General features: G+C 30.8%; 1 protein-coding gene across 6 annotated transcripts in view; it reads right to left on the bottom strand.

Moving 5' to 3' along the window:
* The window catches only part of LOC148226094 (netrin receptor UNC5B-like), a 161,451-nt gene that overhangs the window by 55,347 nt on the left and 86,366 nt on the right, over positions 1–19,738 (bottom strand). The gene's annotated exons all lie outside the window — the stretch shown is intronic.

Here is a 19,738-nt window from a genome sequence, read left to right as displayed (position 1 = left end):
GCATTCACCAATACAATATCAGTGAAAATTTTTCGGTCGTAAATATTCCATTTACGCAAAATCTTTGTCGGCTTTTTCAAAATCTCATAAGGCATAAAAATGTTACTTCAGAATACGAACACCACATCTGTGACTATCCTAGAATTTGTCGCCATCGATTCTAAATAAGAATTCGTTATGATGTGACATTTATATAAACCGATCTAGAAAAATACATAAGGATATTCGAAACGATTTTTTTAACAAAATCAAGTACCACTAATTATTTAATTTTATATGAAAAAAAAACATAACGATATTTGTTAGAAGAATATACTATCAAAAATATAATAAATCATTTTTGGTGCCCTAAAATATTCAAAGATGTCAATAAGAATCTGTTGAAGTCCCTGATAAGCATGTGGTATTATAACTTGACCACGTGACCACGACGCAGCGCTCGACATGCGTGTTGACCATAAGATGCCTACGCGCATACTGAAATTGAACCGAGTTACTCCTTCTATCTTAGTTTGCGAAATACCATATCATTATCTCTCTTACTGTCGTCACTTAACACGCGAGAGAGCGAAAGAGGAAGTATCTCACCGCTCGCGCTCGAAAGAGCAACTCCGACTTCGGTTCTTTTGCCGACAATGTTCGGAAGCGCTCGAAGCTGGCCAAGTCAACTGAATTACCCCACTCTACCTCCCGTTCTCGGTAACCTCGGACAACTTCCGAGAGATTTTAGAGCGGACAGAACCGAACTCGACCGAAGTAACCCACTATATTTTCCGGTTTTGGCCAACTTTGGCCAACTTCCTGAGAGTGTAGTGCAGGCATTAGCAATTTAAAATTAGTTCATAATTATATGGGATCGACTATTGTACTAAAACGACTAAGAAACGACGCAAATTGATTATTATCACATGTTAAATAATATGTACACATAAACTTTTTATAAGATATTGCAAGTATATCCTACGTGTGCAAAATCTCGATCATTTTAACCGCATATTTGCACAACAAGGCGTTGAACGACTAAGAAAGCAAACAACACGACTGGTACAGTTCTGTACAATAAAATCACAACAAATCAGATTTATCGCGTATCGATTGAGCCCAGACGGAATGATGCATCGGAGCGCGCACAGCATCCGGACTAGCAGATAAATCACACAACAAGAACCGCGGATTAACCCTCGCGCCGACTGATCCCGATCCCGCAAAACATTCATCATAATTCCATTCCAATGGCTTATCTCCGAATCGCACGCTTCGTAGCCCAAGTGTGTCCGTATACTCGATGGTAACAGGTTAATTATGAACGACGTGATGAATGGGAACCTTCAAGGCTGGAATTGTACTAAAAATGGTCGAGTGCAGCAGGTACTTGCTGGATAAATACGGCTAATTGAATGGCTAATGAGGCCGTGGAATGCAATGAGACTGTCGGCTAACGATCGGAATTTATTGCGGCTGAAAGCACCGCAGATTGCGACTGTAAACAATAATCAGCTTTAATGCCGATCAAGATATCCTTATTGATGCGATAGTTATCGGCCGTGATGAGACGACGGTTAAACCGTTGTATAAATTAATATAAAGCTTTGCATAGTATAGTACATATTATTATCTCGCGCGTATGATGCACAGATTTGTCGTATTTCAAACGTCAATTTATTTTACATTTTTATTTTTAAAATAATGAATAGCTTTAATTAAATAATTTTTAGGCATTTGCATTTTTTAATAACACACTGTAGTCCAGTCAAATAAGGCGAAATAAAGGCTAAACCTCGGAATGAAAGATACCAAGCTGAAATTTTGCACAGACCTTTGTTTTGATGTTCTAAGGACAGGGTGAAAAGTCTTATAAAATATCGTGTCTGCTAATCAAGATATCAAAGGTCACAAAATTTGTTTTTTTGCAAATATCTCGCGTTTTATGCGTTGCACGTCATTAGATGCTTCACAAAACTTGTAAAGCATAAAATTATCTACAAGTTCAGATACTATATTTGTTTTGTATCATCAACCGTTTTTGAGATATAGCGCGAAGAGTGGGAGGCGTACATCCGTTTATAGAATCCAGCGAGTATTTCTACCTGCTTAACTTGGTATAAGCTTTGAAAAAGTAAACAATCGTGAAAAAAGTGGTCTCGGCAAGTCGTTTGAACCATAATTTTATTACTTTCTTCATTGTATTATTAGGAATTAAAAATGAAATATTGCTCGACAAGAAATTTGTGCGAAAAAATTGAAAGAGTTGAGAGATGTCCTTACGGAGTATGTACCAGATGATAAGAAGATCATTTCCAAATTAAGAGAAAAATATTTAACTGATATTATAGTTATAACGAAGATTGGATCATTCCCTATTTTTTCTTTTCGCGATGCTCAAGCTTAAGTTTTATCAATAGCTTGGTATGAAAATAAAAAAGGCACTTCGGAAGAAGAACACTTGCGCGTAGTGGAAGCTGCTGCGGCGATTATTAGAGAAGATATTCGATCTTCTGTTGTTGAGACCAAGTCTTATCCGCCCCCGAGTAAAATATTAATGAAGAAATTCCGAAAACTTTATTACATTTTCTGCAAGAAATTATTATAAAGAACAGAAAAGGAAAGACGGGGCATTTTAAAACGAAATACACAGCTATAAGTAATGCTATAATGACTTCCATACGAAAACGGTCCTTTTCTTCGCAGTTATTAATAGGCCTATCTGTATTTCTTCATAGAAAAAATACAGATAGGCCAAACATCCAAAAAGACTTTTGGATGTTTTGTCAAGTTTAGGTTTTTTCGCTTCATATAGTGATACTGTAAAATGTTAAATTTTAGCTGTTTATCACCCACAGCCTCGTAATCAACCATCATAGTCAAGTGCCTTAGTACAGTATGCAGCAGATAATGCAGAAAAATATAATATTTATACTCTTGATGGCTATAATACTGTTCATATAATGGGAATGATAAAAATAATAACTCCAAAATCTGAAGTTATATCTGATGACCGCATAAAGAAATTTACAACAAAACCAAGTGCAAAGGAGTTAGCAGCACTATCACATATACCCCTTCTAGTGTATGAAAATCATGTCGTACCCGGATTGAGCAAGAGATTCAAGTTCAAAATTTTAATGATGTAGAAGAACTAACCCAACAAATATTTAATGTAGTTGATTTGTTGTGGAAGTACGGAAAGTGGAAAAATATCTCACCGTTGCCAGGGTGGAATGGATTTATTGAACAACTTACAAAAAACAATGAGAACTTTGTAACTGTTTCTTACTTTTATTCATCATCCTGTGAGTAATATGGACACAATTTACACTACATTACAGTGTGCTATAAACACTGCCAAGAAACATGAACAAAGAACATGCTTAATAACTTTTGATCAGCCGTTGTACATAAAAGCACGTGAAATCGTAGCAGCTTCAGATGCTAGCTCAGACTTGTCCAGAGTAGTTGTGAAACTAGGAGGCTTTCATATGCTTATGTCTTTTATTGGATGCATAGGGTATATAATGAATGGAAGCGAAATCAAGGAAGCTCTCAGTACAATTTATGCATCGAATTCTGTCGACAAAATGTTGGATGGTCCCGCTTTTGCAAGAAGTATCAGAGGCCATACGTATTACTTTTTGCATTATCGATGATGATTTTTGAAGATATGGAGATTGAAAGTTATAATGCTTTAGATGAGTTCATTCAGCAGATAACAATTTGCGATGTTTTCTACGAAACTGTGGAAGAATGTACAGGTAACTCTGGCTCCGTAGTTTACATAGCGTTATCCTATAAACGGATGCGCGCTTCCCACTCCCCGCGCTATATATCGAAAACCATTAACCATACGAAGAAATAAATTATAACAAACTTGTAGAAAATTTTATTTTCTATAAGTTTTGTAAAACATTTAATGACATGCGACGCAAAAGAGGCAAGATATTTGCAAAAAAACGATTTTTATGACCTTTGACCTTTAATATCTTGATTAGCAGACACGATATCTTTTGAGACTTTTCACCATATATTTAGAACGCCAAAACAAAGGTCTGTGCAAAATTTCAGCTTGTTATCTGTCATTCCGAGGTTAAACCCTTATTTGACTGGACTACTGTGCACATTTAAAAAATTGAAAGCTAAATTAGGTTTCAAAATAAGATTTAAAAATTAGAATAAGTGAAAAAAAATTTGCGAAGAAAAATAAAATTTCAATTTTTTGCAACCATATTGATAATATATATAAAAGGTATTTTTTATTATTTGGAAGTGCAATTTTCGACCACTTTTTCGAGCAGCTAGGGCCGTATATCAGCAATAGACTTCACATATATCCACAGAAAATATTCCAAAGGTGTTAAATCACATGATCATGGAAGCCAATTTACAGTTTCATTACGCGAAATTATGCGCTCAATAAATTGATTGTGTGGCATGTCTTGTTGAAACCAAAACTCTTCCACATTAATGCCATTAAATTATGTAACGAAAAAGTTAGCAATCATGGATCTAAGTGCAGGTCGGCATAATTTTTAATGAAATATGGACCAATGAATCCACCAGTCCATAAAGCAAATCAAACAGTGACTTTTTGTGGATGCAACGGCATCAACAGAAAACTTCCTGGCCGAAGGCCATAACAGTCATGATTTAAATAATAAATAATAAATCTTGCATTGTTTTAATTTTCTAAATCGACACACTTTTCTGAAATATCTATCATATATTATTATACATAAATTCTTATTGAATTTATTAGCGCATGTACGTATCTCATTAAATTATATTATGTGCCTAATCCATCAAGAATGATTGATATACGATAGCGGAAATCGGGCTACTGTTCTCGAAAATTTATTCGTATAAAAGAAGCTAAGAAGTGAGACTTATTGATATTGACAAATGAGTTGATAACGCATGGCAAACCCTCTTCACTCTCTACATAATCACGGCGTGTTTAACGTCCATCAAAACCTCCATCATGACATGTAAACATCAAACATTCAACAGCGCGATAATGGAACGTGTCAACAACGATCCAAGTCTGGATACGACTGGCAAGTTTTTCCTCTTTTTTACACACGCAGCAGAGAGAGGACCATTGTTTGCTAATTTCATAAAACGGATACGAATCCGACGTCACGGAATGACCGAAAAGAATAAAAGTAAAATATATAAAATAAAAAGTAAAATACGATAGAAAAGTTTTCGTCGACACGAGATTACCCAGAGGATTAAGTCTGTTCGAAGAGTGCACATTCGTGTTCAATCACGAAACTCTGCGAAGGTGAAACAAACGGAACTGACTTTTGCAGGCTGAAATATAAAGTGTTTTGCAGCTAATCTAACTTTGAGTTTTTACTCAAAGAGCGAGTGCACACTGTCTCAAAAAAAATTAAAAAAATATTTTTTTGTATTTTCCATATGTAATTCGATTGAATTTTAAAATGAAATAGAGTATGGCAATATTTTGAAATAAAATCACCTGGATAATAAGCAGTGCTTGAGCTCGGTAATTAGAAAAAAATGTGTTTGTTTTTCTTTTATCTATTGAGTTGAATTGGAGTTTTTTATGAGCTCTCGACTTTCTATATGATATTTTTGACTTTCACTGCTGCATCGAATTTTTAAACTAGAATTATTGAAGAACAGTTCTTGCGTATCTGCCATCTGCAGGTACATCTAAATAGCAATTAAACATCTGCTATGCATATGAAATGGTATTTTATAGAAAAATATACTTTTTGAATATTTTAAAATAGTTCATCGGGAACTTGAAAAAAAATCAACATTTATGAACAGACATAGTAATTGCAACAAATTAATACTGCTCTTTGTCACTACCTCATTTAATGCATCAAATTTATAAAATAACCAATCACAATGGGAAAAAAGTTGATTATATTAATCAAATAAGAAGTTAGGTCAGCTTAATCAAGTTTAGTTGAAAGAATCTGACATATTTTTTCTAAACATAACCAAGTGTTTATGTGCCTATCTGTATGCGGTGCGTATGTGTCGTTGCGCAGTGAACCGAGTGATTCCTTTTGTCTCCGCGTAAACAAGTCGGAAAGGGCGCGCGTGAATCACGGCGTTTATAATTTCCATATTTATTGAATGCGGCCCTAACCCCGACGCCCTTTGCTCCCGGTTCGATCGTGATAAAACAACAATCCACAGGGCTGACGCGGAGGCTGTTCCCTTTAAGCCGGTTCCTGAGATTTATCTCCAGCGCCAATCCTAAAAGACCGCATCAATTCTCATTTCTCTCTCTAGACTACGATGCTCTTCGCACTGCTGTGGGATTTCTCGTGGACTTTTTTACATTTATCAGTGAAAAGACATAGTATGTAACCATCTTTAGAAGACGTAACATATGCTATAATAATCATATGCTAAATACAATCAATTAATCACATTACACAAAATGAAATAAAATCTAAAATTATATGATTTTATTTATTTCCTAAATTATCAACAGATTCTGTACTAATAGTTTTTAATTGCACTTATTTTAATGCACTATTACTAATGTTTCTCATTTTTCGAGAAATGCGAAATTTCAATTTTTGGAGAAAAAGAAATGGAATATTAGTATCTATTTTTGTGTATGAATAATCATTTTACTGATTTAATTGACAATTTAAATCCATATGTATGCATTTTTATTTGCTAACAATGAAAAACATATCTAGTGTTTTTTCTCAACAAAAATTTAATTTTCATAGAGCCCTTTTATGCTAAAAAATAAATTTGTACGATTAAATGTTGTATTTAAACCGCTGCATAAAAAAAGTAAATCCATGACAGATGTTTAAAAATATGCATGCTTTTTAAAAGCTCTTAAGATCAGAAGTATTATAATGACAAAAAATTGTTTACGATTTTTTCGACTACTCGAATCGACTGTATCTTTGCTTTGCTAATCTAAGAACTACAATTGTAATCAGATATAAAAAAACTGCTTTGCGTGGGAATAGACAGATTGCTTAAATGTATGGGAGCCTAAAATTTAAAGGTAACTCGAGGCTCTATAATAAATCGAAGTAGATCGAACCGATCTGGTCCTTCAATTATTCACGCCCATTATAACAAATCATCATCCCGTTGAAGTTTGTTTTTTAAAACGATCATCCAGTTCTGTAATTATGGATAATATTAAAACATCTACAATACTATATTATATTATTATTAAATTCAAAAAATATATTTAGCATATAATTTTTATAAATAGAAATTTCTCAAGAAAATGAGAATTATCATTTCACAAGATATTAAAAACATCGAGAAACCAGAATGCCTACATTTATTTATTAATTCACACGAGTGCGGTTTCGATTATATGTTCTATAAATTTATATCCGTGTTTTAATGTACAAATTAGGTTTTAATTTACCACGGTTTTAAATATGTATGCTATTTATATGTTATTACTAAGAAATGTGAATTTATCAATTTTTTCTTTTTTTAGTACATTTTGTTAAATATATACAAAAAAATATAAATGAATAAAAAAAAATATAAGCAATTAGGATAAATTATTGTAGTGAAAAATTGTTTTACATAACAAAAACAGACGTTGAAGATGCAAAATAGAAAAATATTTAAACTCCTCAAACCTGAACTTTAATTTTTTCTAAAAAAAAATATTTTCGTTAAATTATTTTATTTAAAGGGGCATTATAAATATTTTTTGTACATTGCAATATGCATTGGGTCTAAAGAGGTTAATAATATTTTTTGTATATTGCAATGTACACTGGGTCTGAGGAAGTTAAAGAACAATAAATTTTATAGTTATTATATTAACTACATATTAGCTTATTACTTTTAAAGGGGCTTAGTTATATTTTTTTGCTTCTAGTAACATTATTGTTGTACTGTAAACAACTTTTTTTGAATTAAATGTTCCGTTGTAACCTGACAGGAATAAGCTTAAAGCGTTACAACAAGCAAATCTGTAATGCAATCAGACAAAATGAATACCTACAGTTAAGACTGAAAGTCTGGGTGTATTAAATATAAATTATTATGTGCTATATAATATATAAGCAATATATGTCACTACAGTTGGGGCCGCTTTTTAAAAATAACGCATAAATAAAAATTCGAGTGCCGCTGCCGGGGTTCGAGCCCGCAACCTCTGATTTACTAGTCTGAGACGCTACGGACTTTATTGAAAATATTGAATAATAAATTAATAATTAAATAGGAATCAACATTTTTTGCAGTTATTTTTCAGAACATATCCACCATGTAAAAGAGAGAGATTTTTTATTTGTGTCAATATTTTTGCGTGAAAATTAAAATATATTTATTAATTAAAATATAAATTATCGCGAAAAACATTAAAACATAATTATTAAATTAATAATTTATTTTAAATTTGTAGTGTGAATATTATATTTTTTGTATTAAAATATTTATAAACAGCTATTTTGCAAAAAGATCATATGATTTGTAGCATTTACATAAAAAAATTGACTGTTTTTCATTAATTCGACGATAGCGCCCTTGTCAAAAATTTAATAATTTAATCATTCTTAAACCATTGATCCTTGCATTATTATTTGTTTTAACCGGAATATTCTTAAGGAAGTCATAACAAAATATATGCAAGTCGTAATTCCTAAAGTTGGCATTAAACTGATATTATCGAACAATGTTTTCGGAGTGTTAATCGGAAATATCTCTTCGTACTATTATACTTTAATGCAACTGTAAATTTACTGTGTTTCAAAGACTATTTGTTTTAAAAATTGATAAAAAATTTTCAAAAAAATATGATTTATCAAATAATGATACATTTTAGACTTTCAACTTACTTGAAGCTATTTATCTAAATATTTTTTAATTATGAAATATAAAACTTTTGCTATTAAAAATCTATTATACATGAAGCTGTAACAGTTTACTATTTGTAATATTCTATCAATATTCAATTCCATCTAATTTAATAAAATTAGAAAATTCTACACAATCACTAGACTTTCGAAAATAGAAATATTCTGTGAAGATCGAGATCCTCTATAAGTCCCGCTTTAGACAAAGACTACTGTTCTTATTCATACTTATATAGTATTTTAAGAAGAGATGTACAAAAAGGGATGTGAATCATATTTAGATAATTTGATTTAAATAAGTCCACAATAGATCTGTATCGCGGTGCTCAAACATCAATACAACGCGAATTCACTTAATTTGGCACTCTAAGTCAGATTAATAACTCGACAACCCGCTATATCACTAAGATTAATCTGGATTAGATTAACCAAGAGTTTAAGTGACCAGCGAATTTATACTTCTTATAAAATAAATGGCATATTATATATTAAATAAAATAATTCAGAAAAAATATTTTCACAAACGTGTGCGTATATAATATTTTGTAGAGTTGGTTCAAAGATTTTTTTGGTTGAAGGTCGAATAAAAATACAACGAATAATACTCCATGCCCCTAAATTCGTGCCTTTTACAACTCAAAGCCCTCGCAGGGTCTTCTCGGGGAGTTTACGTCACGAGCCGTGACCGAAATGCCAAAATGCCACCCCCGAGTCCTTGTATGAAAAACGAATCGTTTTGCCACCGCAGCGTTGAAAAACAGCAGCGAGTCCCATATAAAATCCGTAATGTACAGTTATGGCGGGTCACGAAATATTTTAAGGTCTGTAAAAGAGGAAGGACACTCGAATTTATCGCCATCGATGCATACGTAACCGACGAGGGCCGAACGCGAAGTGTAAACCGAGCTTAATGACCGGCCTTTGCGAGTGTTTTGGGAATTGGATACGGCCCAAATGTATGCTATATGTTTATGCGTATGAAACCGCGACGATGTCGAAGGGATGGTTTTTATTTATTATTTTTATTTTCGCGAGGTTTTCCGGTGTCGGAAGCGGAAGCGGAAGTTGTTAATTGGGCATATGAAATTGAAATGAACGGTAACGTAATTAATTACGGTCGGTGATTTAACAAAAAGTGAATGACGGGCTCGCTTGTACGTTTAACGATAAGGTTGACAGAATTTTATATGTAGGGTCACTGAATGACCATTGAATATTGTTGCTTTTATGAAGGACATATTTCTATGGCTTGATACAAGAACAACCAATGACATGACTTGTAAAATAGATTTAGATATGGGGCATAATTTTGACAATTGTATTCCTAAAATATATTAATATATAAATTTAGCATTTTTTAAACTAATTGGTTAACTATATATTTTAGCAAATAATCATTCTATTAATTAATAAATATTTAAAAATAAAATAACATTTACGTTAAATTTGTGACATGTTTATAATCGTTTAGATGTTCAAGTATATTATAATTATTATTTATTTACTTTGCAGAATTTATAAGCGAAAATGTTTTATTTACACAGCGTAAATTATTATTTACAAAATAACGAAATGTAAACAAGAATTAACGTTGAACAAAAAACAAATTCCAAACTCGCTAAATCCTATCCATCAATGTCAATTTGGGGATTGAACTTTCTTTAATTGATTTCACCGCCGGCGAAAATAAATAAAAGGCAATAAGACAAGAAAAATCCATACATATGATTATGACATTTTGAGCTTTTTATTAAAGTTTTCATCGGCTTATGGAAACTTATTATCGGACTCGGATCCCTCCGGACCCTATAGACGTATTTTTCATTAATTCTAAATGAGTAATACGTGCCGAGGTTGGAAAGTACACACTTTCCACTTTTCACAGCGATGATTTCGTTTCATTAAAAGTTTTTTTTTCAGAATAAAAAAACGAACGGAGAAGAACAGAGGTACTTTTTGAGCCGAAACGCGAGTTTTGTGTTTGTTTTTTTGTGTGTAATTTCTCATTTTAGGCATCGTCCCTAAAGTTTTTCGAGCGAAAAGCAACCGCGAACGTATTGACACAAAACTTTTTCCTTTCAGCGTCAATGTTGTGCGAATTAAACAATTACTTAGTACGTATATATGAATACACAGAATCGTACAAATGATTTTTCTCCGAGATTTACGCTTTTATTAGTAGCATTTTTTACTTCATGTGTACATCTCAAAGAAGATAATCCATTAGACCTTTCCATATTCTGGCTTTAACTCTTGATTATATATATTTGATTTTTTTTATATAATAATATTATTATATATTTTTAATATAATAATAATATTAATAAAAATAAATACATAAGAAATGCCTCTTCAGATGTACAGATTTTTCAAAACAGAATGTCCTCTATACTTATATTTGTAATTTTTATAAATGGCATGATACATAATAAACCACAAAAAAACAACACAATTATATGCAAACAATAATATTATATTCATCACAGCCATAGTGACTCCAGGCATTTTAATAAAGAGATTTAATCTGAATGTGTGAACACTTTCATATAATAAATATTATAAGTTGTTAATTTTCGCATGTATGTCGTTAATTAAGAGCAAAAATTGGATCTCTGTTGTACTCTAAAATGAGCAAAATACAAAGATTGCCATAGCATATAAATTGCCAGCGGCGACTAAAATAACTCGAAAAACCGCAGTTGCCTAATTTTCGAAAAACTAGCTCTTGACAAACTGTATCAAATGCTTTTTGAGAATCTGTATAGACTATATCGACCTGGATTTTTGAATCATGGGATTTTATCACCGCCTTCGAAAGGCACAATAGTGAATGTGAAACGACGCGAACGAAACCCGTGTTATTGGTCTAATAGCGCTTGCCAAATTATGGATATATCTGTGAAAAAATTTAGCAAACAAATCAGCCGTGCCAAAGAAACGGTGACCGGTCTGTGGTTACATACATCTTCACAAATTAGAAAACAATACATTTTTAAGCTATGAGCTTTTAACAAAAATTGGTTGGACAGACCCCAAATCACATAAATCATGAATAACCTTAGAGTTCTGGACAAGATATATGAAAACTATGAAATACTTTATTACGTTTATTTTAAAGAAATTTTTATCTCATCCTTTTGTCGTTAATTTCCATTTTTTCATAAATATAATATACACAATAGTAAATTAATTATAAAAATAAACTTACAAATCTCTACTATAAATTACATTAAACGATACAAGTGGGAACTATAAACGTGTACCAGATTATTCTTGAAGCAAACAAACGACACGTGCGGGACCACGATCGATACTCTCTCTACCTTATTTTGATTTAATTTATAACCCTAATTTTATGTATTTACGATTATTATTTTATTAAAATACATAATGTATGCGCGGCTGCGTGAAAAATATATTAAAAATGATAAATTTTGTATCTTTATTCACAAGCCATAGCAATTTTTGGCTCGACCACCCCATGCGACAAATCTACCCCAGAGAACAGATAAGGCTTCTCTTTTTTAATAAAAACACCCCAAGTTATTGGATAATATTTCTTACGCGATATAATATCGCATGACATTTAGAAGGAAATCCATATTGGTTAACCCCGTGGTAAGCGCTGTAGGATATTTATTATTATTATATTTTTAATTAATTGTTTTCCTATTTCTAATAAATATCAATTAACTAATAGTAAATTTTAAAAATTATCATTACATGCTAAAATTAAGTAAATGATCTCAATATACTCTAATATAATTTTGACTCATCAATGTCAGAGAATGTATTTTAATTAATTATGTTTTTAAGAGTCATACATATGTAATAGTTAGTCTATGAAAACATCAGTCAAAAAAGTACAGATGTGAATTAAATTAAAGATATTTCGCTTTACGTATATATATTCAGTTTTTTCTAACATAAAAAAGTATACAATTTATTATTGTATCTGTAAAACTATTTATATGTTAATCTAATCAAGATATATCATATTAGGAAAGTTAAAAAAATGTATGATACAGTATCATAACATAAAAACATAATTTTCTCACATAAAATAAAAGGCATGTGAAAAAAATGCTAAATATACTATGAACCTATAAAAATATAGCAACACAATATATTATATTTAAGATACATATTTATATTTTTATTTTTAAATCTGAATCTTATTAAACTAAAATATATATTTTTTTTATTTTTCTGTTTATATAAGTATACCTATCAAGCATTTTTAATTTATGTATGTTTTTTTATAATATTACAGCATTATAAAAATCACAAGGAAAAAGTTATATATGTATTGTATAAGTTTTTACATTATCATTTTTTTTATGTTTAAGAAAATATATATAAATATATAAATTTATTTACTATGCATGAAAATCGCTGAACCAATTCATATATTATACACGAAACAAAAAATTCCATTGATTATTTATTGAAACACACGCAGAATACATTCCATACTCGTTATTTTTTATACAATCTTGTATAGGAGAGATATTTTCATCTTATTCTAGACACTTCCCCCCATCTCCGCCATTTCATTGTTTATTCAATTCCGTTCTTTACCCATCATATACCCTGAACAGAAATATATTTTGTATGTATAAAAAAATCCAATCCCTAATGCTTTGCCACATGAAAGGATTTTTTATAATGCGCAACTTTGACACACCAAAGGAAGAGTTACCTGTTTTGGGGCCATTTAATTTTCAAATGGCCCCATGGAGGTTTTCCGCATTAATTTCTATCGAGAGGATTGTTGCAGTCGCGCGTGAATTTTGATGACTCCGCATACCAAATGAAAAAAGAGTGTGCGGCTCGGCGCCTTTTCATTACTGAAAAAGTCCCCATTGATTGCGGAACACAAAAAAAAAAGTTTATACTCTGTTTGGTAGTAAAGCAGTTGGCCGCTTTTGCGAAAGGTATTTTTTATTCACCTTTACTAGACGTTTGAATCGCGTAATGGTGGCATAGAAATAAATAAAATGCATTAGTTGATTATTTATTTATGATTACTATCAGTGAAAGGGTAAAATATATATATAAACATATGCTATTATTATACAAATAACCCTTTTTTATAATATGAACCAGTACTTTTAAACTTGGCAGAATATTAAATATCAATATTTTATTAAAAACACTAATTTATATTATATGAAAAATAATTTCAATTTAAAAGATTTTTCTCAAAATTAATGTTTTTCTTACAAAATTTAATATATCATTATCATTAATTATTGCACCATTTTTTAAGTGATTTTAATACCAAGAATACATTCATTTAATTTAAAGCAATTAAAATATATTATTTCAGAGATCTGAAATTTTAGTTTTCCAACATGCCGCAACAGACTGCAATTAAATGAAAACGTAATAATTCTTGGATTCCATGAATACATTCCCTAAAAGATATATTTAGAAAAAGTGGTACTCTTATTCAGAGCTTATGTCTTCAAGTGAATTTGGACGCGAATTTTCGCAAATGAAAAATTTCCCCAACAAAAGCTTCATTGAAGAATAAAAATTTTACCACTTTTGTTCATCAAACTTGTCGAATCGCCACTTTTCGATCCTTTAAAATACATTTTTCTGGAGTTACTCAGAGAATGACACTCCTGCCGAGAGAGGAGGAAAGGGGACAAATTCCCGGGAACCTTTCTCCTTGAAGGGCCCAAATTTGGAAAGGATCATATCAAGAATATATTTATAAAAAAATGTAAAAATTGACCTTATGTATTTCAGGTATAAGTTCCTTTAGCCTTTTTTTATACATATAGCTTTGAATAAAAATCATTATTTTATATTCACTAAAATTAGGCACAATACAAAATGTATAATTCACAAATTACTGTTTTGTGTTATAATAAAAAATTGATATAAATTATTAATATTAAATAAACATATCAATAATATTAAAAAACATTTTAATCAATAAATTTAAAATGGCACAATTTTTTTTTCCAAATTCCTAAAAAAGCCGAAAATTCTTACTATTAATATTTTTATAATTAGTGTTTATATTGCAACACTAAGCATAAAAGAACGATTAATTAGCAAGTTAATATTATGAGATGTTTTTAAAAATTTATAATGCATAATTAAAATATTTCGCATAAAATATGATTTTAGAAAATATGTCGCAACGGTTGCTAATTTTTATATTTATTTGGAACATAGAAAGGGTTAGCTCGTACCAATTATTATTTATTCAAGAAATTATAATACGATGCTAAAAAATATATAAAAAGACATATTTGTCATGAGGCCATAGATACTAACAGCAAGGTAAGGAGCCGAGAAGATTTGTCAAACGAGCATTAGACAAAACCATAGAATTTTCTATAAGCATTTGCCTTAAACGGCTTTTATTAAATTTAAGTTAAAAATTGAATATATATTTTTTTTAATAAAGATGCGAGTTCCGGCAACTTTTTTTTACAAAAAAACAGTGATTTTACCACAAGATTAAATTAAATATAAATTAGATTTAAATGATATCTAAATAAATTATTATGCGATAGTAAACGACAAATTCACCAACGTACTATTTTATCGATTCGTAATCAAATAATAAATTTTTGGCGTTTTCTCCCAAATAAATTTCCCAGGTCGGGCCATTATTTTATACGCACTCTCAACGCTTTCAGGGGTTCGGTTTTCCGCACGTGGAAAACGCTATCCGTGCGGGTTTCAGATATATATTTTTCTAATCGCCACGGGACCTCACCCGTGAAAATGGCGTAGAGGGGTAAGCTCCACACCAGTAACCGAGATCGTTTTTCTCGGTTTATCCTTGCGAGGAGCGATGACGGCGTATGACTTCGGAAAAGCGTTGTTTACGCCTCTGCGCCATCGGACAAACACCGAGGAAAACATAATAAATTTTCCGATACACGTGGGACGGCAGAAACAAATCATCGCCGGACCGAGACCAGAATAAAAGCCTTCCGTCCGTGTAATTCGGGAAAAAAACGACCGCCGGTGCTTTGCTTTTGCTTCCAAAAATACACGTGGAATACGACCCCGAATCGTAAATAATTGACTATCGCCTTTCCGGGAATGATATTTTTGTGCTTTATTATCTTTTGATATTATAATATAACATAATATAATAACCATGTTATATGGCTTTGCTTTCCATTATTAAGAAAAATATATAGATATGTATTGTTATTTTATTATACATATAATATTAGTTAAAAATTAACAAAAAGTGGTATAAATATTCTTGAATTTATAAGAATAAATATTTCATATAAATAGCAATCAAAATAGCCCAAAAACGGACTGTAATAATATTGTGGTATTTGTAAAATACAACAAAATTAAATTTCTAACATTAATAAATATACAATATTTGTATAATATTTTATCTTGTAGTGCTACCATATTTCCAGTGCTTACTCAATTTATTCTCGGATTAAATACATTAAAATATATATTCCGAAGCTCCGCCACAGCATCTGTTTATAATAGAAATTATTTTTCTCCCTTTCTCTTGTCGGTGGGAAAATTTTTATTATTTAAATTAAACGAAAGCAAACAAAGCAAAATCTGTTGTTTCTCGTCTGTCGCATAAATTGCCTAATTTAAAATCAGGCATTATGCGAGAGAAAATAACCAATTTTAAGTAGAAATTGTTGCTACATAATACTTATATACTAGTTGATACTTGAATGTTTTTATGTCGTTTTTCCTCTTCAAGAGAATAACAAGGCTATGTATCTTCTCGATTTTCCCGCAGTTATAAAGAGTTGTCTAGTTGATGCCAAGTCTAGACTACGGTGTATATGAATGAATGGTGCGTCGTATATAAGCGTGCAAAAGCTATTAATTTTGCATCGTACTAAAATTTACGGTTACTCCTATGTGATTTTATAAAAAGCTAATATACTGCTAATTTGTAAAGTATGATGATGACAATTAAAGCACAAATCCTATTTATAAAAACTAAATAAAACTATTACAAATTTCTATAAAACAAATATACATATTAAAATAATATTGTTTATAGATATTTGGTAGTCCCAAAATAAATATCGTTTTTATTTAATTTAAGTTTTAAGTCAGTTTTGCTTTGGCATTCAGTACATGATTACGTCTATTGTTCAATCCGTATTGGAACAAATCTGGCGTTCACATTCCAAAATTAAATTGATGGTGGCAGAATTTCAACCAAATGAACCATTTATACAAAATTGTGTGTTTATGATAACGTTTGAAAGAGTCTTATTCTCAAAACTCGTGTTAATCAACAAGGAAACAAGACAATAGCGTGAAGGATTTGGACCACACAGCCCTCGTTACGACTAGAAAAAATCCCTAAAAAAACCTCACTGTAAATATTCTCCGTCATTGAGAAAATATTTCTTTGTTGCGATAATAAATCACTGGATCCACAAGATTCCGTTGCAAAACAAGACGACCTAAGACAATCTCCATTAAGCGAATGTCGCTTTCTAAAGGCGTATACCTTTTTCGTTGTTGTAAGAAGCGACTGCAGCGATTGATTGGATGATGAGCACATATGTAAATAAAATGTAATAAGAGTCTCACTGGCTACAAAATCATCACCTTTTAGGGTTCCTTAACCTCAAGTTTTGAATCATTAAAATAAAAATGAACATATAAAAGTGTTTTTTTTTTTGCTTCATTAAAAAAACGACATTCATATATTACAAAAAACATATACATATGACTGTTATTTAATTATTTTAAGAATAATTAAATCATAAATAAGGAATAAGTTTTTTAAAAGCTTTTTTCTAAAGTTTTCGGGTTAAGTGCTAAGAAGAGAGCTTTGAGCATGACATTGCAATAAAAAACTTGTTACCAGCTTCACTAAAATCAATCAGATTTATAGTGACTATTTCGATAAAAATAAAATGATATGTTAACCCTTTAATTGCCTAACTCTGATATATCGACTTTTACAACTGTAGCAAGAATTGAATCCAACGTCATTGAATAAAGCATCGAATACAATAAATTGTCTGTAATATATTTGAATAAATCAAAAGTAACGATTATTTTTCTAAATTGCTATATTACACCTGCTTGTAAACATTATTAAATATATAATACATATTTATGAGAGCTTTCAATACAATAAAACCCGATACTAGTATTTAAATTATCTTTTCAATACCAAAATACTTAATTAGCTATTATTAAGTCTCATACAATTATATTTTTTAACATTTGTAAGCATGAATAAAATGCATTTTTTTAAATTAAAAATAAGATTTAGAAGAATAATTTATTTGTAAGTTTTCAATTTAGTTAGTATATTTGATTACGTTAAGTACTGTTTGCCGACACGTAAAGCATACAAAAAGTAAAAGTTGCTTGAAACTACACTAATATTAAATATTTTATCTTACACTGATAAGAATGATGGGTTTTGTGCCTATTTCGACAAGTTGTTATTAAGTGCAATACTTTAAATATTTCATAACAAATAAATCCATAAAAATTAAATACAATACTTCAAAGTATAATATCTTTGCGTTGTTACTGAAAAAGTTTTGCCTCAGTAAGAAAAATGATATTGAGAGTAAGCAAAATATTTTAGCTAGCTTTGACTGTCAGTAAACTGCACCATTTTTTTGTTTTTTATTTAGTTATTTACGAAAATAATTTTTAAAATGTAAATTAATATATTTTTAAATATATTGTAGCAACTTTTGATATATAAACAAGTCAATAAATCCCGTACACCTACAAGTTTTGCGAGCGATACCGGCGGTTTAAGTAGCCTACTAACGTACATTGTGAGGATACAGCGGGACCCGACCCGATGCACTCGACACCACTACGCTTCAACGTTCAAACTATTATTTTGCTCCAAGTACTTATTCGACTACGGACTTCAAGACATGCAAACCACAAATACCGATTTAAGCGGAGGGGAAAATTACCTGTATGCTTGAATGTTTTAGCGCAATTGTATGTTATACAAATTTCATCAAAAACATTCGCCAACCACAGCAATAAGAAACATTGGTTCAGTTTATGGCAATTTATTGCATGGGTATACAATTTAAATTTAGGATATTTTTAAATTAAAGATAGACACCGAAATAAAACCTCGTATAATTGCATTTCAATACAGAATATTTGCTGAAATTGAGATAAATCCATATACTAGATGGTTATGATTTAGTATCCAAATATGCATTAAACAAATCTGAATGCTTTGAAAACATATTGAAGGAAACACATATGCCTTTTTTGCAACATTTATTGTAGAAATCGAGGATGTAAAATGGATATTGTCTGATAACAAAAAATAGCAAATGCAATAATTATTATAGAAATAGGTAGAAAAAACAACTCAAAACCAGACATTGCTCAAAAAAGTTATTATTATATGTTTGATGGGACATTTGTGGAATAATTAATTATAAAGACAAATATGTTAAAACATAAATTTATCTATATTACTAGAACAATGAATGCGTTGTATTTTTTAGGATTAAAAAAGATCAAAATGGACACATTCCATGTTTTGATTAAAATTGCATTCTCGGCAACCGAACTGAGTCAACGTCTTCATCCGAATCGAACATCATTCGCATTCTTTTCCCGTTCAGACTATTAAACGAGAACGTGCCGATGCATATCAGGATTTTCTGGATCTCATTTATATAGTCTCGTACTCGTGTGACACTTTGCATTGAATAAAAACGTCACATCTCGAGTTTCTGCGAGGCCCGGGCCATTCTTCACACGTCCGAGATTAATATCTTTCAGTGTTAGAACAGGAGTCCCCTTCTTGTGATTCTGTTCTTTTTTCGTCGAATATGTACCGAACAAAAAGGTTTTGAATTTCTGGCTTTCAGACTTATATATCTTGATATGATATTACAATTGCAATAATTCAA

Source organism: Plectrocnemia conspersa, unplaced genomic scaffold (assembly GCF_051122295.1).
Source record: "Plectrocnemia conspersa isolate PC_06_02 unplaced genomic scaffold, ASM5112229v1 ptg000014l, whole genome shotgun sequence".
In the NCBI taxonomy this organism is placed as follows: domain Eukaryota; kingdom Metazoa; phylum Arthropoda; class Insecta; order Trichoptera; family Polycentropodidae; genus Plectrocnemia; species Plectrocnemia conspersa.
Note: the sequence above shows the minus strand (reverse complement) of the source record. Positions and strands in the feature narration are given on the sequence as shown.